The sequence below is a fragment of the Prionailurus bengalensis genome, chromosome E4 (assembly GCF_016509475.1).
Source record: "Prionailurus bengalensis isolate Pbe53 chromosome E4, Fcat_Pben_1.1_paternal_pri, whole genome shotgun sequence".
Lineage (NCBI taxonomy): Eukaryota > Metazoa > Chordata > Mammalia > Carnivora > Felidae > Prionailurus > Prionailurus bengalensis.
Genome location: NC_057360.1, coordinates 34,799,102 through 34,821,338, shown reverse-complemented (window position 1 = coordinate 34,821,338; position 22,237 = coordinate 34,799,102). Strand labels below are relative to the sequence as shown.

The 22,237-nt window shown below is 55.6% G+C and overlaps 1 long non-coding RNA gene across 6 annotated transcripts; it reads right to left on the bottom strand.

The window, feature by feature from the left end:
• Positions 1-69: 69 nt before the first annotated feature.
• LOC122476281 lies at positions 70-21,436 on the bottom strand. Of its 6 annotated transcripts, none has more exons than XR_006295441.1 (6): positions 20,854-21,436; positions 19,423-20,698; positions 17,369-17,445; positions 13,127-14,544; positions 2,167-3,293; positions 70-1,854 (listed from the first exon to the last, which is right to left on the bottom strand). It is a non-coding gene; the product is annotated as an uncharacterized LOC122476281 (long non-coding RNA). The 6 variants fall into 6 exon arrangements; XR_006295443.1 differs by having other exon boundaries at positions 13,127-13,279; XR_006295442.1 differs by lacking the exon at positions 19,423-20,698.
• Positions 21,437-22,237: the final 801 nt, after the last annotated feature.

The window sequence follows — 22,237 nt, the reverse complement described above, 5'->3', positions numbered from 1 at the left end:
TCAAGGAATGTGAAAGTCGCGGCTGACTCGTCACACAGACAGTAGCAATACAAAACTCATGGAGCCTAGTTGACCCTGGACAACCAGTCCTAACAGTTTATTACACATGTGATGGAGGGAAGTATCCCAGAGCTATTATGAGAATGCGTTAACGTTTTCATTAGCATCGCCCCCTGCTCTCGAAAACATTTCACAGCACGCAGTGTCTTCTGATACTATGTCACGTCATCAGGAAACAAGCGTCCTATCTGCCTAGGAGGTTCGAGCCAGGTGAGTTGCACCTGCTCGGGGGCAACTCCTGATGCGCCCTATTCAGGAAGAGCCTGGGGTCCACCTTCCCAGCCTCAAGTAAGGGTCAGAACATTAGCAATCTTTGTTTAACCTCTGCTGTGACACACACACACACAAATGTCGTGTCCTGAAGCGGTGTTAAGTAGATAATCCTCTAACACAAGGACCGAGTTTTGTGTTGTTTTCAAAAATGTGTCTGAAAATAAGATTTGCATCCTGTGTTCAAATTAGATTTCCCATCTCCTAAATGTGTCGGGTTTTTTGTTTGTTTGTTTGCTTTTGTTTTGGTCATCGGAAGCTGAGAAAACAGGTCTGTATCTCCCGGGATGCCACAACTAAGGAAAGAGGAGACAGAGTAGAATCTGGATCTTTCGGGCTGTCTACCAGCTCTGAAGGCTTCCAGATCCAGGCCTGTATTTATTGTGGCTCCCGGAAATAACAGCATGTGCCGCTGCAGGCAGGAGAAGGAAATAAAATTTGAACACTGAGGTGTGCTTTGTAATTGGGTCGGTCTTGTGAAGCAAATAGTATTCCCGTGCCTGCAGGAGAAATTGCTCCTTCATGCAGTTCAGTGACTAGCCACAGTCACGTGACTACTACGTGGTAGAGAGACCCCAAGTCTAACTCCAGAGTCTGTGTTCCTGCCCCTCTGTCCACTGCACCTGCTCCACGGCTGGTCTATCATCTCATTCTGTTCTTGAACTCAATTGTGAGCAAGGGTGGGGTGGAGGGAGTCCTAGGCAAGGTTTCTGCGTGGCCGTGGATGTGACTGACTGCACAACACGTTTAACCTGGTGGAGATGGGAGCCCAGCTGGTCCCGTGAGGGGCCCGGTGCCCCCGGCTGGCTCGCCCACTCCTCCTGCCCCTCTGGAGCCTCTGTGCTCTCCTAGGGCGTAGCTGCGGTTGGGGGAGGCGTTGGAGATGAACCACCAGCAATGGCTGTGCTGGACTCTGGATTCTGACCCCAGCACTGGGCTCCGAGCCCAGGGGCTCTGCGAGGCCCCAGCCACTGAGGGAGGAGCTGGGCAGCGGCTCTGACACAGGGCACCTGCAGTCAACAGCTGGGCCCTGCGACACAGGTTAACTTCCAGGGTTTTAAGGTCAGGAAGTAAGTGGTAAATGAGAGTCATTTCTGTGGGGTCCTATAAAACGAGGGGGTTGGAGATCTACCTTTGCTACTTCTCAGCTTTTTTGCTTTTTACTCCAGCCGAACTCTTCCTCCTTAGTAGCCCCCGACAGCCAGTATCCACAAAACCTTTCCCAAGGTATTGTCACACAGGTGTCTTTCAGTGATCCAGACAGCCTCCTTCCTCCCCTAGCAGGCCTCTGCGTACACCATTCCCTCTTTCTGGAACATTCTCTGTCGTCCACTCTCCCAGGGCTACCACCCCATCAACCCTCTCCCAGGTGACGCAGGTCGCCTGAAGCTTTCCCCAGGTGAGCCAGGTGTTGGGTTACGCCCTCTCACAGCACCTAGTTCTTGTCCTTCAGGACGCACGTACGTCACGTGGTCATCAGGGGGATTCATTACAGTCTCTCCCGCTACCCAGGAAGCATCGGCCCTGAGTTCAGAGGGGGAGTGGCAACCGTCACTGAGGGAACTGAGGGCCATGAACCAGGGTCTGGGCCCCCAGACCGAGGTCTACAACACTCAGTTCTCTGGAGGAAGAGAGAAATCATTCACAACACATGAACATAAACACCGTAAGACAAGAAAAGGCGGGGCGTGCGGGGGTGGGGGTGGGGGTAAGTAATCCTAGTATCAACACCTTCTGCCCTCCCAACCCCACTGAACAGGAGTCTGCTCGGGTCTCAGCCCTCCCAGGGGAACCAGGCTTTTCTGGCAAAAGTCCATCGAGCAAGGATGCACTTACCTGAAGCTAGCTGGTGTTTCTGTTCCCTTGTTAGACGGGGCCAGGTGGTCTAACGGGGGCTGGAGGCCCCAGCCTGCTAGGGCTCTGGTGTCAAAGGCGGACGGTGTGATCGTCCCAGCCTGGCCCAACAGTCCCACGCACACGGGCCAGTGGGAAGAGTCTGGTGCGCTGTCGGGGAAGGGAAACCGCCCAGCCAGAGAGCTGGGTACGCCACCACGCAGGGAGAAGGTCTGGGAAGCATGGTGCAGCCTCCGTCCATTTCTGTGCAGACGTTCTATTTGGAGGGTTTTCCACCCCCTCATGCCTAGACACTCCTCTGCCCGGGCAGCGACCGAGGGTGGAGGAAAGGTCACCACACAGTGAATCAGAACACAGGGGCTTTAATTCCTGCGCGGCCCAGACTTGAGAACGGGGGACCCGCACCTCCCTGGAATGGGTCCCAGCTTTTCCAAAACGAGGGAGGGCTCATGCAGACCAGTCTCCGTGCATTCAAATGCTTGAGGGCTGGGGTGGGAAAGAGGACAGAGAGGCAGAGACCTCGTGCAGCAGAAGTCCAGTGACCTGGAGAAGCTGTGTTTTGTCTAAAAGCATGTCTGAATCGGACACGTTAAACAAACAAACAAACAAAAACAACGAAAACTCTGTAAGTCAAACAAAAACATCTGAGGGTTAAAGATGATTCATGGGCCATCGGTTTAAAGGGCAGTCTGGAGACTGCAAAGAGAGCTTCTGCTGCGTTCTAGAAATGATGCCGTCTGTGCCTTTTAAAGTCCTAAAAATCCTATGCCAGGCATGGGGTCCAAAAAGTAACACGGGATGAAAACGGGAAGGAGAGGAACCCCGGTTTATGAGACCTATAAGCAAACCCGCGGAACGGACAGACACGCACCCCCAGGAACCGAAGGCCGCCAGCTCGTTCAGTGTGTTCAGCCACCACCATGTGTTCAAATCCAGAATGCTGGGAAGGTTCCTGGGAGGCGTCTTCTGCCTCCCTCCCGACCAGGCTGGGTGCTGAGTCACGGCTACTTACACGACTGACGCAAGCTCCAGCCGGCGCGGGGGAGGGGTGCCGGAAGCAGAGCCCAGATCAGGTCTTCCTGCTACCCGGGATGCTGGTTTCCAGGCTCCTGGCAGCGAAGAAGAGTCATCTTGGTGAGAGAGAGGGGCCTGGGGAAGACCCTTTTGAAAATGAGGAAGGTTCTGCACTCCACACGGTCCTTGCCCATTGTATGCGTGAGCCGAGAGGCCCGGCCCAGCTTCCTGTCACTCAGCTCCAGGCCAGACCCAGTGTCCTGGACATTTTGTCTTGAGCTGTCAGGGTGGGGGCCTGTTGCCAACTAGCCGTGGTTAATGAATCAGAGGAAAGGGTGATAAAATGTGTATGGGTATGTGCACGGGGGGCAAGGGAGGAGGGAATGGAGGGTGAGGGAGGCAGGAAACATGGAGCTGGCTCTTTTCCTGGCAGCTTGGCCCCCAAAAGGAGGGTGGGGCATCCAGGGATCCCTACATGTCCCAGACCCGGCATCCCGAAGTGAGAATAACATGCTCTAGACCCACTGAGCCCCTCAAATGCCTGTGGAGGTAACAGGGCAGGAGGTCACAGCCTTCTCATGTCACATGGGCCCCACATCAGCAATGCCGGTTTTCCCTGGGGCCGGGGTACCGCGGCCTGAGTTCCCAGGCAGCTGCTTTCCACCCGGTTCGGTTCTCTGTCCCTGCCTCAACACCAGAGAAGACCCGCATCTGGAAATCCTCCAGATTCAGTACAGGCCCAGGCTCGGGATGGCTGGTCGGCTGGCTGGGAGGATGGGATGCCTTGGGGTGCCGTGGGGCGTGGGGGGGGCAGCAGGGGACAGTGGGGAGCGCAGAGAAGGAGGAGCGATGGAATGAAGGGGGGGGGCCCCCACACTTCCCCAGAGAGAGGCTTCGCTCAGGCAGAGCAGGAGGACGGGCACTGCCCTGAACTGCTTCCCACGAGAGGAAAGCGAGCACGCCTACAGTCCATTACACAAACACAATGCCCACCACACGGTTCACGGGTCCAAACAACCTCAGGCCAAAGGCAGACCACCGCTGCTTCTCACTCTCCCGTCCCAAATCATGTGCTCCACGCAGTGCAGGTGGGCGTGGCAGCGAAACTTCGGTCTCAGGTGAAATCCACTCAGAAGGCTGGGGGGCGATGCCCCAGCGCCCAGCTTGCCTGCTCCCCAGGCAGAGCTGGGTCACCCCGAGCAGCAGACACGGTACCCCACCAGGCACCCGCTGCCAGGACCCTGTGCCTGCTTGCTGCGGGGAGCAAGTCTCTGTCCCCTGAGCCCCTCTGGAGGCTCCAGGGCTCCATAGCTCAGCCCGGCTCCCTCTGGAGGGAGAGCAGGCCACCTGTACGAGTCTGACGGCCTCCTGGGAGCATGGCCTCCAGCAGACACCGGGTAGTGGGACAGACCCACTAACCTCCAAGGGGAGGTTCTCCCGGTAGCTGGGCACACCCCTGGTGGGACACGTGGACTGGGGCACACCTCGCACCGTGGCTCCACATCTCTAGCTGGGGGCAGGAAGGGGACGCAGAGGGTACGTCCAGAGTCCAAAGCCAACTTGGAACACCTTCCTTGCCTGCTTCCCCTGCAGCCGGCCGGCCGGCCGGTGGCTGTACCTAGGCCAGCCCTGTTCTGTTATCGGGCCTCGGGCCTGGAACAGAGAGTGGTGGGAGGAGGCAGGAGGAGGCAGGACGAGGAGGGAGGGAGGCTGGCGGGGGAGGGGTGGGGGAGGAAGTTTCACAGTCTGGCGCACTCGCATCAGATCAGAGAGAGGGGAACACGTACAACTTCCCCTTTCCAGGCGCTTCTCTGCCCCTGCTTTTGTTTCGGTTCCTTCCCCTCTGGACTGGGGATGGCTGGGCTGGTGGGCTGGGTGGGGGCAGGCGCCCAGGTACCCGGCCAACTGGGCCCTCGCCCGGCTCCGTCCCGGGCCTGGCAGGCTCCCTCGGCCGTTACCCGGCATGCCCTTCTCCTTGTCAGGGAGGCCTCACCCTCTTGTTTTCAAAGTTTTATAACAGTATTGTTTGTTGTCCAGCAGATTAAATTCTTTTGGAGGCTGGAGGGTGGAGGCGGGGGTGTTGAGGGAGAGAGAGAGGAGGGAGAAGACAGAGGGAGAGAAAATACAAACAACTTCCATTGGGGCCAAAAGATTAAATGAGTTCCTTTTGGAACACAGAGTTCACCTGTCTTGGAGAGAGGCCCGTGGCCAGGAGCGTGTGTCCCCTTCCCGTCTGTCCCCGTCCCTCTCTGTCGCCCTCACCTAAGCAGGGTGACAGGTGTTCTTGGACTTTCAAGGCCACTACTCAGGGTTCAAGCTAAAAAGAAGAAACTGCTAATAATGTTAGGGGTGGGGGATTCATGCCTGAGCAACCCCTTCCCAAAGAGGGGGCATGGCACGGGGTCTGGCTGGTTCCCACAGACACCCTTGATTCCCGTCTCCTCAGGGCTCCACATGCCCTACTCCAGAACAAGGTAGAGAAGAGGATTCTGTGGGCAGTGCAAGGATGGCTCCCCTCTGCAGTGAGCCTCTGGCCTGTTCACATTTTAAATAAAAGCAATACATTCAATGATGTCGGAGACACTGGAAAGAACAGCACCCCAAGGAAGTCGTAACACGAATGCGTGGACAAATATTCACGTACGCCTAAGGAATGCATGGGAGTGGAAAACAGGAAAGAAAGGAGACAGAAAATCAATATAAAATGAGCATGATCTTACAGACAGGAGGGCCCAGCGAAAGGTCCCCAGCCTGTCAGGCCTTTTGATGCTAAAGCTGCAGACTTAAACACAAAATGATGTATGATTCTCCACACGAAATCAACCCTCATTTAGGCATTAACTGGTTCATGTCAGACTCTGGCGTTACCAGTAAATAGTATGTCCATCTGAATACACATGTGTGCCCGTGGGCCTGCCCTGAGATGCTCCTTTTCCTTGTCCTACCTTCTTCCCAGCAAACCATGTCTGTCCCTGCCCTTGGCCTTCCCACCAAACTCATTCACATCTCTAGTGCCTATCAAAGGGCCCTAGGCTGGGGGGGGGGGGGTCAGCAAGGGTGGGGAGTGGCAGTGGTACAAAGACAGGATTAGAGCCGCTCAGGGCTCTTTCCTGGCAGCGATGAGGGACAACATGGCTTTCTCCTTTTTTTATTTGCAAATAATATCAATGCTGTTCGGGTCAGTTCTGGGAATTCTCTCTGCACGAGGGAACAAGGTTAGAGCTCCAGGCCCGATGCTCGTGGGGCCCACCGAGGTTAGGCTTGCCTCCACGGCAGAAAGAAAAGATGTGCAACCTGCTCTGGGTCCCGGTACCCGAAGTTCACGCTGTTCCAGGGAGAGCCTCACAGTCCCACACGCTCAGGACCCGAGGGACCTCGACAGGGACATCCAGTCCCTCTTCTGAGATAAAGAAGCTCTGTGTCTCTTTGGGAGCCTTCAGCGAAGAGGCCGCCACAGCCCTCCCTGAAGGCTGGCCTAGATCGCCTCCCAGCTACAGGTCCTGCCATCCTCCTTCCCATCCTCCAGGAGAACAGAAAGATCTGGGTGTGGTGTGACACATCTTCACACAAAAGTTATCAAAAGCCTTCGCTCCAGCAAAACAATTCTTCTATGGATTCCCCATGGCAGGGCTTCTCTAGGAGCCAAGCCTGCATCCGGGGAACACGAACGGACAGACATATGCGTGCTGCCACGCTGTCCGACCCCGATCCTTCAAGAAACGTGCCCGAGGTGAGCCCAAACCATCACGAGTGAAGGGTGCCATAAACAAAGACAAGCACTTCTCTCTCCCTTCATACAGGCTCGCTCTGGGTCTCTCTGAATAAAGGCCACTCAGAGGGCCACGCGGCCCAGAAGGCACAGTCCAGGCTGTGCCTCGACCCTCCTCATAAAGAGTGGGCTTACGCCCAGTATCCAGGGAACACTGATGCCCAGGCGTTCTCTGATCCACCTTCCCCTCTGTGGGTAAGGCCTACTTTTTCAACTCTATCAGAAAGCAACGTTCAGAGCTGAAGCCACTGGTTCCACCAGCTTACAGTATACATTGGCCAATCCTTCCAGCGGGTGCTGTACGTTCATTAGCCAGCAAACAGATAACGTATACACGATGCACACGCTGGGCAGAAAGCTCTGGGCATACCTTATAAATCTACTGGAAAAAAAATACCCCACAATGGGGCTTCATTTCTAAGTGAGCCACTTGGCAGAAACAGGGCTACATGCACATGCCTGAAGTGCCCGACAGATGTGTCGCAACGGTCTAAAGCACCGTATATTCCAGAAGCTTCCAAACGTAGGGAGTCTCACCAGAGACACATGGTGAATGGCTGGCTTCCTGGTCAAAGAGGGCAAGCCAGGTTTCATAAGAACTCCTCGTAAGAGAAGTTGAAACAATCCAAGAACAGGAGAACCTGGGCGGAGGCTCCCTTCCCCATTCGATGCGTAGAAAAGAAAGCTGCAACCTACAGAGATCAAGTCGGCTACCCAAGATGCACTCCCCATCCCTGCCCTGCCCCCCTGCTCAGCTAAAGAGCACAACTGAAACCCAAGGAAATGACATCTGGAGTCGGAGGGCCTGGGGGCGGGGGGGGGGGGGGGGTGTGCGGTGACCCAAATTAAGCAGGTACAAGAAACCGGACCTCAGCAGGGCTGTCTGAGGCTGAGCTTGAACACCCACGGGGATCCCACCGCCGACCCTCACAGGGCTGCGTGAGGACCAAGCGAGCCAGCGAATCTGAAAAGAGCTGCAAAAACAACACACGGTGCGCATAAGACGTCGGTCACGGATCAGTTCGGCTCCTGCCTGAATCCTGGCCCAAATCCCTGTTTGCCACCCCACCCTGGTGGGGAAGGGGGCGGGCTCACAGCTACAAGTCCCAGCGTAAGTGTCCAGTAAAGCAGCACACGGATCGTGTCTTGAAGGCATATTGCTAATTTGAAAAACCCTGCATTCCATTCTGCGGCCCGCGCAGCATGTGCCCGCAGCCCCAGGGGCTCCTACCCACGCAGCCTTGGAGAAGCGGGGGACGTTGGGGACAGAGGCCGCCATATCCCCGGGCTGGCCTTTCACAACAGCCCACGAGGGTCTGGGGCCTTGAGCTTCCCTGCATGTGTTTTACTTTTGCTACCTTTAAAACAGTGACTCAAGACTGAAAAGCTAAAATGGAACCAAGTGGCTCGGAGATATTTTTGTTTTTGTTTTTTGTTTTTTTTTCTCTTGTCTTTTTTTTTTTTTTTTTTTTTTTTTTTTTTTAAATAGAAGGGCTTAAACAACCACATGAGAAAAAAATGGCTAAATATAAAGGAAGACTTCCTGACAGCAAGGGGCACAGACCCTGAACAGACGTCTCAGGGAAGGCCCAGGACACGGGACCGGTAGTCCCGTGTTCCCTCAAGGATTCAGGGCCACAAAGGACAGAGCGTCTTCCCTAGAGCACGGTGGCATCTCAGGTCAGCCCCTGTGGCACAGCAAAGACCCCAGCGGCTCCCACACTGCCCAGCTCCAGACAGGCCCCTTGGTGGGAGCCAGAGGTCACAACCCCTGTCACTTGGGTGACCTTCCTGAGACACCTTCACGCAATCTCCGGCCCCTTCCCGCTCTCTCCTGAAGAGTTCCTGGAAAACTGTCTCCACCCACCTGCCCTAATTGATGGTGACAGCATCCCTGCAGAAAACAGGACTGTAGCTGTTCTCAGATCCTTCAAGGCCCCTCCCCTCTCCCGTAAGTCAGGCCTGCTTGTTCCCGACCTGAGTTTCTGCCTAAGAAACACCTCCGCGAACACCCAGGTAGCCCCCATGTCAGAGTCGGCAGGCACCTCCCAAAAGATTCTGGTTCAGCCCCCTCATCTTAGAAATAATGAAAGTGAGTCCCAAAAGGGTAAAGTGAGTAAGATTTTACCACGGGATCCTGGGCCAGAACACGGGACTGTGGAGACTTCTATACCACGCCACAGAACGCCCCCTTTCCCGGAGTTCCCACAACCACACCCCAAGACCCACACGGCACCTTCGTGCAACATCTGCCCCCTGGCAGCAGGTGGCAGTCTCCGAGGTTCAAGTGGGGCAGACTTCGACCACGGGGCCAGGGAGGGAAGAATCACGTGGCCTGACTCACCATAAGCTTCTACCCTGTAAACAACTCCTGAGCCCTGGAGCCGCACACGCTGGAGACATCCCCTCCCCCATCTCCAGCCACCAACTTGCCTCAACCTCTTTTGGACACAAAACTTGTCCAAGCATCTGGCACAAGGTGACTTCTCCTCCTTCTCCCGCCCCCTGACCCGTCCCTATCGCGATAATCTTGGAACCGCGGGTTCTGCCAGGAGAGCCTGAGCTGAGTTCTGTCTCCTGCAGGCACATATTTTACTGGTGACTTGGCGAAGACTTAACCCGAGCGCTCCCCTGTCGGTGTGGACGAGAGAGGGGCACCGTGACGAGGCAGAGAGGCGCCAGCTGCCACCTGGTGAGGGGGGGAGACGTTAGGCCAAGAGCAGCCATGGCTAACGGAAAAACCTTCCTTTGCCGGTGACCAACGGCTTGACGTCTACTGCCACCTTGATCCCTGACTCACTGCACGTTCTTGTAAGCTTTGGGGACCTTGGGGGGTTTTTCCAGCTCTTAGGAAAAGAGAGGCATTAGCAACTCTATCAACTTGAACTCTGGGGGCTCCATCAATATGGCTTCCCCAGGTGGTCGAGATCCTTCAGTCTCTCAAATTCCCTCCCCGACCAACATTGGGATCGCTGCTTCTTATGGGTGGGTGTCCCCCTTTGTGTATCTGCATACTTTATATAGTTCCTAATTCCTTTTTTATTATCGTGAACGACCTCTCCCTACACCAGAAAGTACATCCCAGGAGAGCAGAAACTTGGTTTTGTAGAGTTCTGCGTCCCCAGCTCCTAGCACACGCCCCGCCACGAAGCAGAGACTGGGCGCACACTTGTGGCGTGGGTGTATCTGCCATGCTCAGCCCTGCCTGTTCAGGGACACCAGAAACTAGCTGTCTCTGCCTTGCCCCCCTCCCCCCGAAAGGGATATGGCATGGCTATGGCCAGTGGCTGCCACGTCCCCCTAGGCACCTGGCCTTTCACACCGGTTTCCGTCAGATCTCCCGGCTGCCTGATCTCTGATGGTCTTAGCTCCCAAAGATGTCTGACTTCCACCCAAGAGGGCGAAGAAAAAGCACAGGCTTTGGAATCCAAAGTGCCGGGGTTTAAAGCTCAACAATCCCACTTGCCAAGTATGTGACCTTGGTTCAGTGAATTACTACGCACGGCTTCCTTATCTGTTGAAGGGAAGTAATACCTACTTCATGCGGTTGCTCTGAGGATGAAATCAGACCGGCAAAGACAGACGCTTAGCGAAAGCCAGTTTCCCTTTCCTGGGACCCTCTGCCGGGACCAAGAGTCCCGATGCCCATCTCATAGCCTCACGCCTCATGACAGACCCTGACCCGGGCTCCACGCACACACGGGCCCATTCCAGGCTGCAGCGGGCACCGCTGGTTGAACGCCGGACGCATCCTCCCACCCCAGCCCCGCTGCCCTGATCCTGTGGTCAGACGATGCGCGACCACGTCCCCGCGTGCCTCGCTCCATCCCCGTGCCCCTGCTCCTTCCTGCCCAGGCCCGACACTATCGCATCGGGCTGTGCACGGGCCTTGGGGCCTGGAGGTTTTCTCTGGCTTCACCAGCTCACGAGCAGCCTCCTGTGAAAGGAGCCGGCAAGGAATCAAACCCAGCCCAGGCCTTCTTCACAGACACTCCAAGGCCCAGAAAAGCAACGCAAAAGGAGGGCCTCCCACAGACAGCCTGCTAGTGGAAAGGGCAGTATCTCTTTCATATCTCACAGGGAGGCAACGTGCCCAAAACAGTGACCAGCACGAGGTACACATCCTCGCTAAAGCTGTGGCTGCAGCCTCGGAGGCCCTCGTGCCAGGGGACAGAGCCAAGATATGCATTAAACAATTCACGGCCCCGACCGGCTCAGGATTCAGTGGAACAGAGAAGGTGCTGACCAATCAGGTCCCCCGGCGGGGCCCCTCCCCAGCGCCTCCTGGCCAGGCCACACCACCGCAGCTCCGGCACCACCAGCCCTGTTAACCTCTGCTGGACCCCGGGTGGAGAGGCCCCACTCTGCCTCCTGGCTCCCAGAGCACAGGGGTTCAAAGGTTGAGAACCGAGTGCCAGATATGCCCGGTCCCCCTCTCAGGGGACGCCAACCGTGGTGCTAGCTTGGCTGGGGACACGTAATGCCCGTGTCATGGCTGCAGAAGCCAGCCCGGTAAGCAGGGAGCAAGGAAGCAGATGACGAACAAAATGAGGAAAATCAACGGGGAAGCACCCACCCCAAGTCTGGAAACGCCAGAGGCCCCGCAGACAACTGCGTCACAAGGAGAAAAATCAACTTTCCCTCCGCTTCCCACTCTGATCTTCCCAGTCCAGCCAAGGGCAGGGCAGAGCTGTGAATGGGAGCAGCGGCCACCCTGAGCCAGGCCCAGGACCACACCACACCATATGGGGGCAGAGGCTCCTGAGCGTGGCCAGCGGCTCCATCTGGCTCCGGCCCGGCAGCCTGCACTGGCCAGACTCTAGCCGACACATCTTGAGGGACTTGGCCGGCTCCTCCTCGTCTCCCCAGCTGCACCAAAGCTGATCTCTCCTCTTTATTCGTGTTCCAGGTCCAACACCCCCAGCCATCCCTCCCCACGTTACTGCTGGAGGGGCTGAGACTTGTCAAATTCCTTCAGGGAAGAGAAGAGTCGGGTGTCTCTTCCCAACAGCCTCGGATTCCTCACTCGGGGAGGACCTCAGGCTGCTCACAGCCAGCTCAGCCTCCGGTCAGATGGGGAGGAGAGAAGATAAAACACTGACGGGCAGAATTCACCGGTCCTTCCTGGCCCGCGGTGGGAAGGGGGTGGGGAGAGCAGAGGTGGGATCCCACAGGTGCCTCCAGATATCAGCCAAGTGTACGGTACAATTACCGGGGACCATCCCTTTTATCTTGAGACCCCAGACAAATCCGCTGTCGGCTAATTCCAACCTGACCCTGCTCGCCCAGAACATTGCAGGAATGCATTCAATAGGAGATTTCCTGGTAGGCAGCGTGGCAAGCGACTACGGTCTGCTTTCTGAACTGTCTCTAGAATGCGACAGGCCTCCCCAGTTCTGCAGTCCCAACATCATTTTTAATCACCGTTGCTATTACTGTGACCAGCATCAAGTGAGGCAGAGAAAAAACACTTGTACGTCAACAGCCTGGAGATGCTTTGCAATGGTTTACCAGGCCAGGAAATTTTTTTTTTTTTTTTTTTTAAGGTGAAGGCAATGAGGGCCTAGAGGAAGAGAGTGATTTACTCAAAACAAAAAACAAAAAAACCCCCAAAACAAGCCCCATGACACACGCAAGTGGAGAAAGAGCCCTGAAGTCTACTGCCCAGCCCATAGTCTAAGCTCCAGGCTACGGCTGCAGACGCAAGCCCCAAGGTGTCCAGAGTCAGAGTGAACATCCACTGGGATACACAAGCAAGGGCACACCCAAGTCCCAGGCAGACTCCCTGCCCCCAACCGGGCTCAAACCCAGAATCTCATGCTGGATGTTGGGGGCCAAGGAGAGTTCCCGGCCAGTCACTGTGGGAGGCCCAACTGCTCTGCTGACTGCCACACCCAGAAACGCGTCCCTGCCATCTCCCACATCCCGGCAGCCGGATCACTGTGGCTGGCCCTTCCCCCAAGTCCTTGCTGGTTACTAACCCCATTCACAGAAAAGCCAGGAGTAGGAGAATGGAAAGAAGAGAGCATTGTTTGGGAGATTGTGAATGGAGACGTTTGAGGATTCCCCACTGACTAAGGAAAACGGTCTCCATGAGAAGGGAAGGGGGCTGGGAGGTGGGGGGGTGGGGCCGGAAGCGTCAGCCCACACCTGACTTACCTGAGAGGCTGGGAAGGGGTTAAATCCCATTTTCTTGTTGCATCTGGGTTCCAATAAGCAGCTTGGCGATGATTCACTGACAAGACCGGAACCTGTCACATCAGTCAGCACTCGGGGTCGCGGAACCACAGAAAATCGGTGGCTCGACAGCACCTACGGGAGGGAGGAGGCAAATATCCAGCCTGCTCTGCCCCGTACCACCCAGCACGAAATGCTCAGTCACCACCCAATTCCTCCAGAGGACGGCTGACTAAAGCCAGATTTCCAGAAACCCCAAACTGGTGGGGGGGGGGGAGGGGGCGGTGGTGAGGGCGGCGAGCAGACACAGCTCCCGGATGCCCGTAGCCCAGTCTGCCGTCACACACCCGAAAGAGAATCAAAGGAAGGAGGAGGAAGAGGTAGAGGAGGGCAGGGAAGACAGGAGATCCAAAAGAAGCTCAAGAGGTCAGAAGACCTCCTTGGGCAAAGAAGGCAAACAGGAAACCAAGAAGACATGCGGGAGGCTGGTGGGCGCCATAGGCCACATCGCACACCATCAAGAACCTCCTGGCCCTCATCCCAATCAGACCTTCCGATCTCGCAGCATCTGAAACAGGGAAAAGGGAAGAAAGCTTGGCAGCCCTGAAGCAGACACAGCCGCGCGCGCGTGCACACACACACACACACACACGCACACACACACACAGCCCTTCCTGGAACGAAAGACCCCTTGGAGAAGGCTCACACTCTCTAGGTTCCGGTTCCCTGGGAGAAGGGCTCCTCTCCCGCAGGGGAGGGCAGACATGTCCGATAAGAATTGCTTAGCACAATGCTATATATAGTCTAGGTTCCTAGCGGCCTAGAGATTTGGAGCTAGAACTTGGCAGAGAACCATGCTAGATGCTGGCAAGGACCGTCCTCCCCCAGCCAGCCAGCCGAGAGCCTCACCTCCCCGCTGGGGGCAGTGAGGGCAAGCAGGGCCCTTCCCGTCGGCCCATTAATAACACCGCACTGTGGGACATGGGCTTTAGGCTCCGCTTTAGGGAAAATCGACTTCTCCTGAATGTGAGGGCGACGTGCGGGGGCTGGACACTGGGATCTAGCCTCTCTGCAGCTCTCCAGCCGCACCAGAAAATCCAATCTCTGCTGGAGGATCAGGGGCAGGGGTGCGCGGGGAAAGGAGAAGTCACGGCAGCTGGGTGGGTTCAATGAACATCTATCGCTTCCGATGTGTGACGGAAAACCAGAATGCAGACGAATACTTAGCTGCAGAAAGCCAGGCCGCCAGGCATCTCCTTTTTTTGTTCCAAATAAATGCAAACGGGCCATTCTATTAGGCGGTATGATGGCTGTCTTCTGCACACCAGCTCTGTCCCCAGCTTAGCCTGAGTCTCCAAGAGGCCGTCACCGACTCATGGAGCTCAACTCCTCTGAGTTCTCTGTGGGGAAGAAGTGAAAGGAAGCCAGGTAGGCTCAGCTCTTGGGGCCAGCCAGCCAAGCAATGAATTCTGCAGGCCCCAATCAGGGTTCCATCTGGGGCTAATATGTGGCCCCGGGACCATGGTCTTCAGCTGCTGCTCACTATCCAACGATAGCAACAAGACAAGGCTGTGCCCCTTGTCCTGGAGAAAAGTCCAGTCCCCGTGGGCACAGGGTCTCATCAAAGAGGAACTACCACCTCCTTCGGAAAACAAACCTGAGGGACAGCAGAGCTCTCTGAAGTACAGAATCTGAGCCCTCGTCATATGCGCAGCTTCTGGACAAAGAGACACAAAGGATCTAACATCCACATATATACGATTTTTTTTTAGGTCAAGTTGCTCTCTATTCAGGCTCAAAATGACATGACACAAAGGGGCTGGGGCTGCCTTTGCATTCTGGGCCAGGGACAGCCGGCTCTCGTCCTTTGCCCTGCGTACCTCTCCACTGTGACCTCCACCAGGTCTTCCTGCTCCCTCTGGCTCCCAAGGCCCCAAAGCCACTCCTTGCAGAGATCCCAAATGAGTCACACTGGGAGGTCCTTGGGGAGCGGAGGAGGTGCTCGGCGACAAATGTCAGTGCTAAGCATCATCTATGGGAAAGCAGGAGACTGAAAAATGGCCTAAGGGGTACATAGGCAGGGTGGTCCCGGGCCAGGCCGTCCTCAATTCCCCACCCACAAGTTGTTTGCTCCTCTGTCCCCAGACAGGGCCGAGGGAGACAGAGGAGAGAAGGGAAGCCAGATGCTGAGGATAGTGGTTTGCCTGAGATTCAGTGGCAATGGAGGCCCAGGCCTCTCTTGCTCCCAAGAAGGCATGGCTGGCCATGGTTGGGCGGGGCCGGGCGGGCGGGGCGGGGGGGAATGTCACGCGCCCTTAGCGCAATGCTGCAGATTCAAGAAAAGTCTAGAACCCTGAGCCGCCATGATGACGCACACACACACACACACACAAAGGTCAAGGACTCAAGGCCCACTATTTCACCTAAGAAGGAATTGAGGACGATGAAAGGGGAGAAGGTAAGTTTGACTCGGGACAATAAGGAAAGGGGAGGCTGAAGTAGGCTGCGCCAGAGCTGGCCTTCGGCTTGAGGCCGGTGACGTGGACCCACCATCTTCTGGTGGGTGACACCGTCTACTGGTGTGATGCCAGCAGAGGTCACCTGAGACACCACGTCCCCACCATGGGCTCTTGCTTCCGGGGCCCCGGAATGCCAGTGATCACTAAGGACTCCCAGGCCCACCCTACCCGAGACGGGCTCACCCTCCATCTATGACAATGAGCCATGGTGAGAAATCCCGGAGGGTTTTCTGGCCCTGAGAAGATGTCTCTTGTTTGGGACGGGTGAGAGGAGCTTGTAAAATGACCGTTTGCCAAGCTTATCTAATAACACAAGCAGCTGCATTTTCTTTTTGGTTTCTGAAACTGAAGGGTCCACAGACCCCTGTTGGGTTACCTGGCCTTGTCTCCCCACCCCCGATGTCCAGAAGTGCTCTCCTCTGCCAAGCCCTTCCTGAAAATGAACCCAGCCTAAGGGTCGGCTCTGAGCCCCGATAAGCTGTTTTTGCTGCTTTCATGTTGACAGAACGTCCTGGCCATTCGGCTGAGTGCCCCATCTCCCAGCTCCCGACACACTGAGTCATCATCCAAAGAGGAAAAACACAACAAAGCAGCCGTCACCAGGGTCCCCATTGCCGTCGGCTGACGACTCACGGGCTGTCGTCACTCTCTGCTCTGCAGCCCCGGAATCGGTGACGAGGGGCTTCAGGGTGCCCAACTCCCCTCCCACGGGATGCAGCAGCGTCAGGAAGCAGGCAGCCACTGCTGCGATTCGATTCGGAAAGAGGGGAAGCTAACCTGGCGTCACGAGGCTCCCAGGAAGGATCACTGGTTAACCCTCACGCTGCCACCACCCACCCTGACCTCACGGCTCTGCTCCCACAGCGTTTTCCCGATGCAGAAGTTAAGGGGGTCTTTACTCCAGGTCAGGGAAAAGCACTTCCTCGCAGGCTTCAGGTGTGCAATGCCCGGTCACCTCCTCCCCTGCCTCTGGTATCACTGAAGGCAGGCAAGCTCCTTTCCCCCCATTCCTTCTCCAGCCACCTGCTATGTACTCTTCTTAAGTCCCCGATAAAACAGCTGGGCAGGGGAAAGGGAGGTGCACCACTTTCTGTCGGGAGCCTGTTGGCTTGGCAATATATTAGGCATTTCACTGTAGATAACAGTGGCTCCATGTCACTGACTGAGGTCACTAAGCCTCAGACAAACCACCTAACAAGATGAGGCAGGGTCAAGATCCAAGTGCAATGGTCCTGCTCCCTGCCTTGTCCGATCTCCACTGATCCTGGGTTCTGGAGCTCACTCTGCTCCGAAGGTACTACAACCATCCCACCTCCACCTTCTCTTCCAGGAGGAAGGTAAGTAGGATAACTGAGGTTTGTTAATCCAACAAAATTTCAGCTACAAAAAAAAAAAAAAAAAAAGAAAAGAAAGAAAAAAAAAGCCATCATCTTGAGTGAACCTGACCGCAAAGGAAGAGGAGAAAGTTAACGAGGTAGCAGGGTCCAGGGGAGCGTGGAACAGCTACGAGACCCAGACCTCGGGCGCAGGAAGAGCGGCCACCCAAACTCCCATATGGCATTAGAGGTGTATGAAATTCCTTAAACAGGCACGTTCTTGGGATCTACCTTGTAAGAGCCACGTGGCAGACACTGAGAACTGAGAGGTAAAGAAGGAGGCAAAGGTTTGGGGAAACAGGGGTTCTAATCATGATCAGAACACTTACCAGTCATGGGACTCTCCTCGGAGGGTTGTGGAAAGCAGTAAATGAAAGAAGGTCCATGGAACAGCCTGACGTGGCACCTGGCGAACAGAAGGCACCAAATAGGTTAAGTGTCTTCCTTCCTTGACTCTCAGCGCCTTGCAGCTCATCATCTCGTAGGTGACCCAAGACTTCTACACAAAGAGCCGTAAGGCCACCAAAGTAGCACACGAAAGGGACAAAGTGTACGAGAGCTTGGCCGGAGGGAGCAAGGAGAGGTTACGAGGACTGCTGCCTGTGAAGGTGATCGGGAAGGTCCAAGGAGGACGGTGGGGCTGCCGCAGGTGGGTGCGGTGGAGCCAAGGAGGCATGGAAAATACCAGTAGGGAAAACCGAGAGATAGGAAAAGCAAGAAAAAGTAAGTTGCCTGGCTTTGTTGGAATACGTGGTCCACCTGGGGAAACGCAGAAGAGTAAGACTGCAGAGGAGAGCTAAGGCTAGTTACAGACAGTGCTCAGCACTGTGCCAAAGGGAAGGAATTGTACTCTCGAAATGATGAGAAACCATTTTAAACCTCTAAGCAAGAAAAGACAAGATGGCCGCTGCACGCAGAAGGGCCTGGAAAGGAGAGGGACGGGCAGCAGGGAGCCTCACCGGAGGACTACAGCTGGAACCATGGCACTGGCAGGGGGCATGACGAGGAGCAGAAAAGAAAAACAATGAGAAGGGAGGGCCATCGAACAAATCCTCAAAGCTGCCTTGGACCCCACCCCCTTGTCCCCATAGAGAAACTGCCGGAGACAGAGCCTATTTGGGGAACACAAACCACAGGTCCGACACGTCTGAGATGAGCAGCCAGGTCTCTGCCTTCAGTCGCCCCCTCCACACACACACACCCCCAAAAAAAACTCAGCTTCTGCCCTGGACTGCTTTAAGCCTCAGGCCAACGAGGGCATGGGAGACCCAGGGCTTCTGTTAGCAATGCCCACCCTCTGGCCAAGCCGGGGCCCCAGGTGGTGGAACCCCCACCCAAGACTGTGTCCGAGGGTGGGACTGGGCGGTCCTGCCCCTGGGGCCACCTTCACTGCGGCAGCCACCACTGGGCCCGCCTCTGCTGCGCTTCTGCCCCCCCTCCCCTCCTCCGTCACAGCCCCCGCCCCCCGCCCACTCTGCGGAACTGGCACAGCAGGACCAGAAAAACCAACGCCACCATGTCAGAGACCAGCAGAAATGCCTCCAAAATGGCAGCCTTAGGATAAAAGGAGTCAAAAACACTATCAACCCACCCAAGGAAAGGGAAGCCAGTGACAAGGGGAGTGAACTGTCAACCACCTCCCAACTGGGCCCCCGACACACACCCTTCCTCACTCTTAGAATCGTCATGCCTTTCCCTTCAGAAACTTCCTCTCAAAACCCAGAAAGCATAAGAAGGAAAGAACGGACGTCACACCCCATGCCCCCGAGAGGTCCTGGGGGCCATGGGTGACACAGGGCATTGAGAAGGACATTCTGCGTTCCACCTCCCAAGGGGGACAGCAGCCCACTTCTGTCTTCAAACCCAACTCCCATCACTGACTGGACGAGGGCTAACCCTCCGAGGGAGCCAAGTCTTCCCCGGCTCCCCAACCAGACCCTCCCCAGCTCCATGGGCCCTGGGGAGCCAGGAGGCAGGGTTGCAAAGAAAGGCCGAGAAGGCACAGCCGTGCCTCCGTTATGTAAGAAGAAGGGCGGTGCTGTCCTAGGCCAGCGACCCAGGGCGCATTGCGCTCCCGGATGCGCAGTCATGGGCGGGGGCCACTGCGCAAGGCGCAGGGCTCTGAAACCCCCTCCCCACAAACGTGAGACCTGCAACACGGACTCGATGGGGAGCCGGGACCCTGATTTTTCCAAGTCTCCCTCCCCCAACCACAGGCGAACAGCCTGCTGCCCTAGTTTTGCTCTCACTCTCCTCACTCCCCAGAATGACAAACCTTCCTAACCTGGGACCTCCAAACCTCTTGCGGCCCAGTGGCTCTCCCGGAAATCCCACCAAATACGCAGTTTCTGAGCAACATCCTGGGGTCAGTCCCCATCCTCACCTTTCCAAGACCAAGGAGCAGCAGCTTCCAGAAGGCAGGTCTTTCCCACACTGGGCTCAGCTCTGGACAGCCCCGTCAATGCAAATCTCTCGTCCCCAGGGAGCAGCCCAGAGGCAGCAGGAAGCCCATGGTGGTGGCAGTGTCAGCAGCAGCAGATCTGTCCTACCTTGCCCCGTGCGTTTCCAGGGGAGCCAAGAATTATTGTGCCGCAACACCGAGGTGTGGCTGATTGGAAAATTCCCTTTTCCGACACCAAACTAAAGGACAAATACTTCCTTCCAGTTTGGTCAACCCTCTGCGCACCCATCTCTCCAACCCTTCCTACTCCAAAAAAAAAAAAAAAAAAAAAAGTTTGGGGAACCCGGAGCTCCTCTTCCTCTGAGTGCTTGAAATAAAAAAGGCATAGGAAGAGGCTTCACCTGGTCAGTCAAAAGCAGGCACAGACACAGGAGCATACGCACACCCCTAAACAGATTTTAGAAAGCTGCTGGGCTTCTCCCCCCCTCCCCTTTAAGCAAGTGAAATGCAAATTCAGATTTGATACCCTGCCCTCAGCCAATCAAAAAAAGGTTTTCACCTGCCATTGGCCCACCCACCAATCAGAGGAAATGTCTGGAGTGAGAGCCCTCCCCTGGCCAATGGAAGGCCAGCTCAGTCACTTAGTTAATGATGCAGCAGTACAAGGAAGGCCATCACATGTGAACTGGAAGGGTGCCAACATGGAGACACAGAGAGCGCAAGGTAAACAACTTTCCAACGCCAAAAGGATGACATTTAATCTCTAAATGCTAGCTTCCCTTCTCAGCTCATCCCTAACCCCTCTCAGCTGGCCCTACAGATGCCGGGAGCCTCACTACCTGTCCCCCTTGGAGCTCCTAACAAGATGCAACAGTGACTGCGTCACCATTCCCCACTTTTCCCAACTACGCAGTGACAAACCTACCAGCTTTACCCCACTTCTCCCAACCCACGCCCCATCCTGCCCACCAGCTCCCCACCAGCCCAGCTGCCCCGAGGCTGAACATTTCAATAAGGCAACCCCTGGAAAGCTATGGCTCTCCACCTTCCTCCCAGCACCTCTCCTCCTCACTTCCTACCTGCCACCTAAGAACGACGTGGATGGACAGACTGACGCGGATACCCAAACAACCTGGAAAACCAGTCTGTCTGTCTGTTCAAGAGAAGGAAACGGGGGCAAAGGCTGGTAGGTCAGGTGGGACGCTGGGGACAGCTTGCTCCTCTAGCCTCTACCCCGGTCAGGCTTGAGCAGCTGACACTAAAAGAAAAGAAAATTAAAGTGGAAAAAAAAAAAAAAACACACACAAAAAACCTCTCTCAGAGAAAAAATAGCAAAAAAGCGAGAAAGAAGGTGAGAAAGACAGAGCACCCACATACGCAGAGACATCGCCCCCGATCCCAGCAGATACGTACGTGGGGGAAGAAGGGGGTTACGCCATCAAGTCCTGAAGCCCGTCGGACCACCCATCGTCGCCTGCGCAGACCCAAATCTCGGTCTTGGCCGTAGGGTGCCGCAGTCCCGAATGTTCCAGAAATTGGTCCCGTTAAACCTTCCACCATCGCCCCGCAACCTCTTGCTCCCACCCCTGCCCCCCCACCACCACCCACCTCCCCCCCGCGGGAACCGCCCGTGCCACCTTGTGTGTCATCTCCTTAGCCCGGGCTACCCAGAGGCCTCTAGCCCCCGACAGATTTCTGAACGCTTGGCAAGTGAGCTGGCAGAACCTGGTGCCCGGTGTTGCTATGACTTGTTTCTTGATTTCTCTCTCTCTCTCTGCTGCAGCACGGCTGTTGCTAGCAGACCTATCGACGGAGCGCTCTCTCTCTCTCTCTCTCTCTCTCGCTCTCTCTCTCTCTCTCTCTCCCCTCTCTCTCTCTCTGAGCTCTGTGACGCAGATCTAAATTCTCCAGTCTGCTCCTTGTGTTGCAAGAGCAGAACTGCAGCTCTTCCCCTGGAGAGCCGGAGGGCAATGCCAAGGCTGGTCAAACAAGGCAAAAAAAAAAAAAAAAAAAAAAAAAAAAAAGTTGGGCCTACACTCTGCTCCCTGGCCACACTTTTGAGCCCTTTTTTTTTTTTTTTTTTTTTTTTTTTTTTTTTTTTTACCCCTCACACCTCACTGCTCTGGGGCATAGAGGGCCTGGTCCCTGCAGGCTCACGCCTTCCCTGCCGGCTTCCCAGCCACCAGACTAGCTTAACTCTTTGAGTGACAGCACCCGGAACCCAGACAGGGCCGTCCCATGCTAAACGTTGCCTCATCTCTTCTTGAACCCTGTGAACTTCTCCCACACAGGAGAATAAAATGGTCTTCACCCTGACACCACTGTCTTATTAACTCTTTGTGCCACAGACACGTCCAGAACAATGACCTGTAGCTGACTTTTGTTGTTTTCTGCTTTTCTGGCCACAAACCAGGACCTTTTTCTCCCTGGAATTTCCTAACGACACAAAGTGTAATTAAAACATTGCCCGCTTACCCCACGGATGCTATCCTTCTATCAGGGCAGGACTGGGGGAGAAACCTAACTGAACTGCAGCCCGAAGAGTCCAGGGTAACACCAGGCTGGATCTCCATTCTTTCCAGGCTCAGAATTTTCGGGCCTCGGTGGAAATGTCCAATCACTTCTCAAAAGGCACTTAGGCCACTCAGTCCCAGAGATTCAGGTTGCTGAGTCATTTGTTCCCAAGAAGATCCTCTGACAACATGGAAAGCAGCAAAACAGAGCAGCAGCCAAGCCTGGACCTGGAGTGGCCAACGGCCGGGTTCTTCGCTCCGGGTGGGCAGCCCAGGGGCACGAG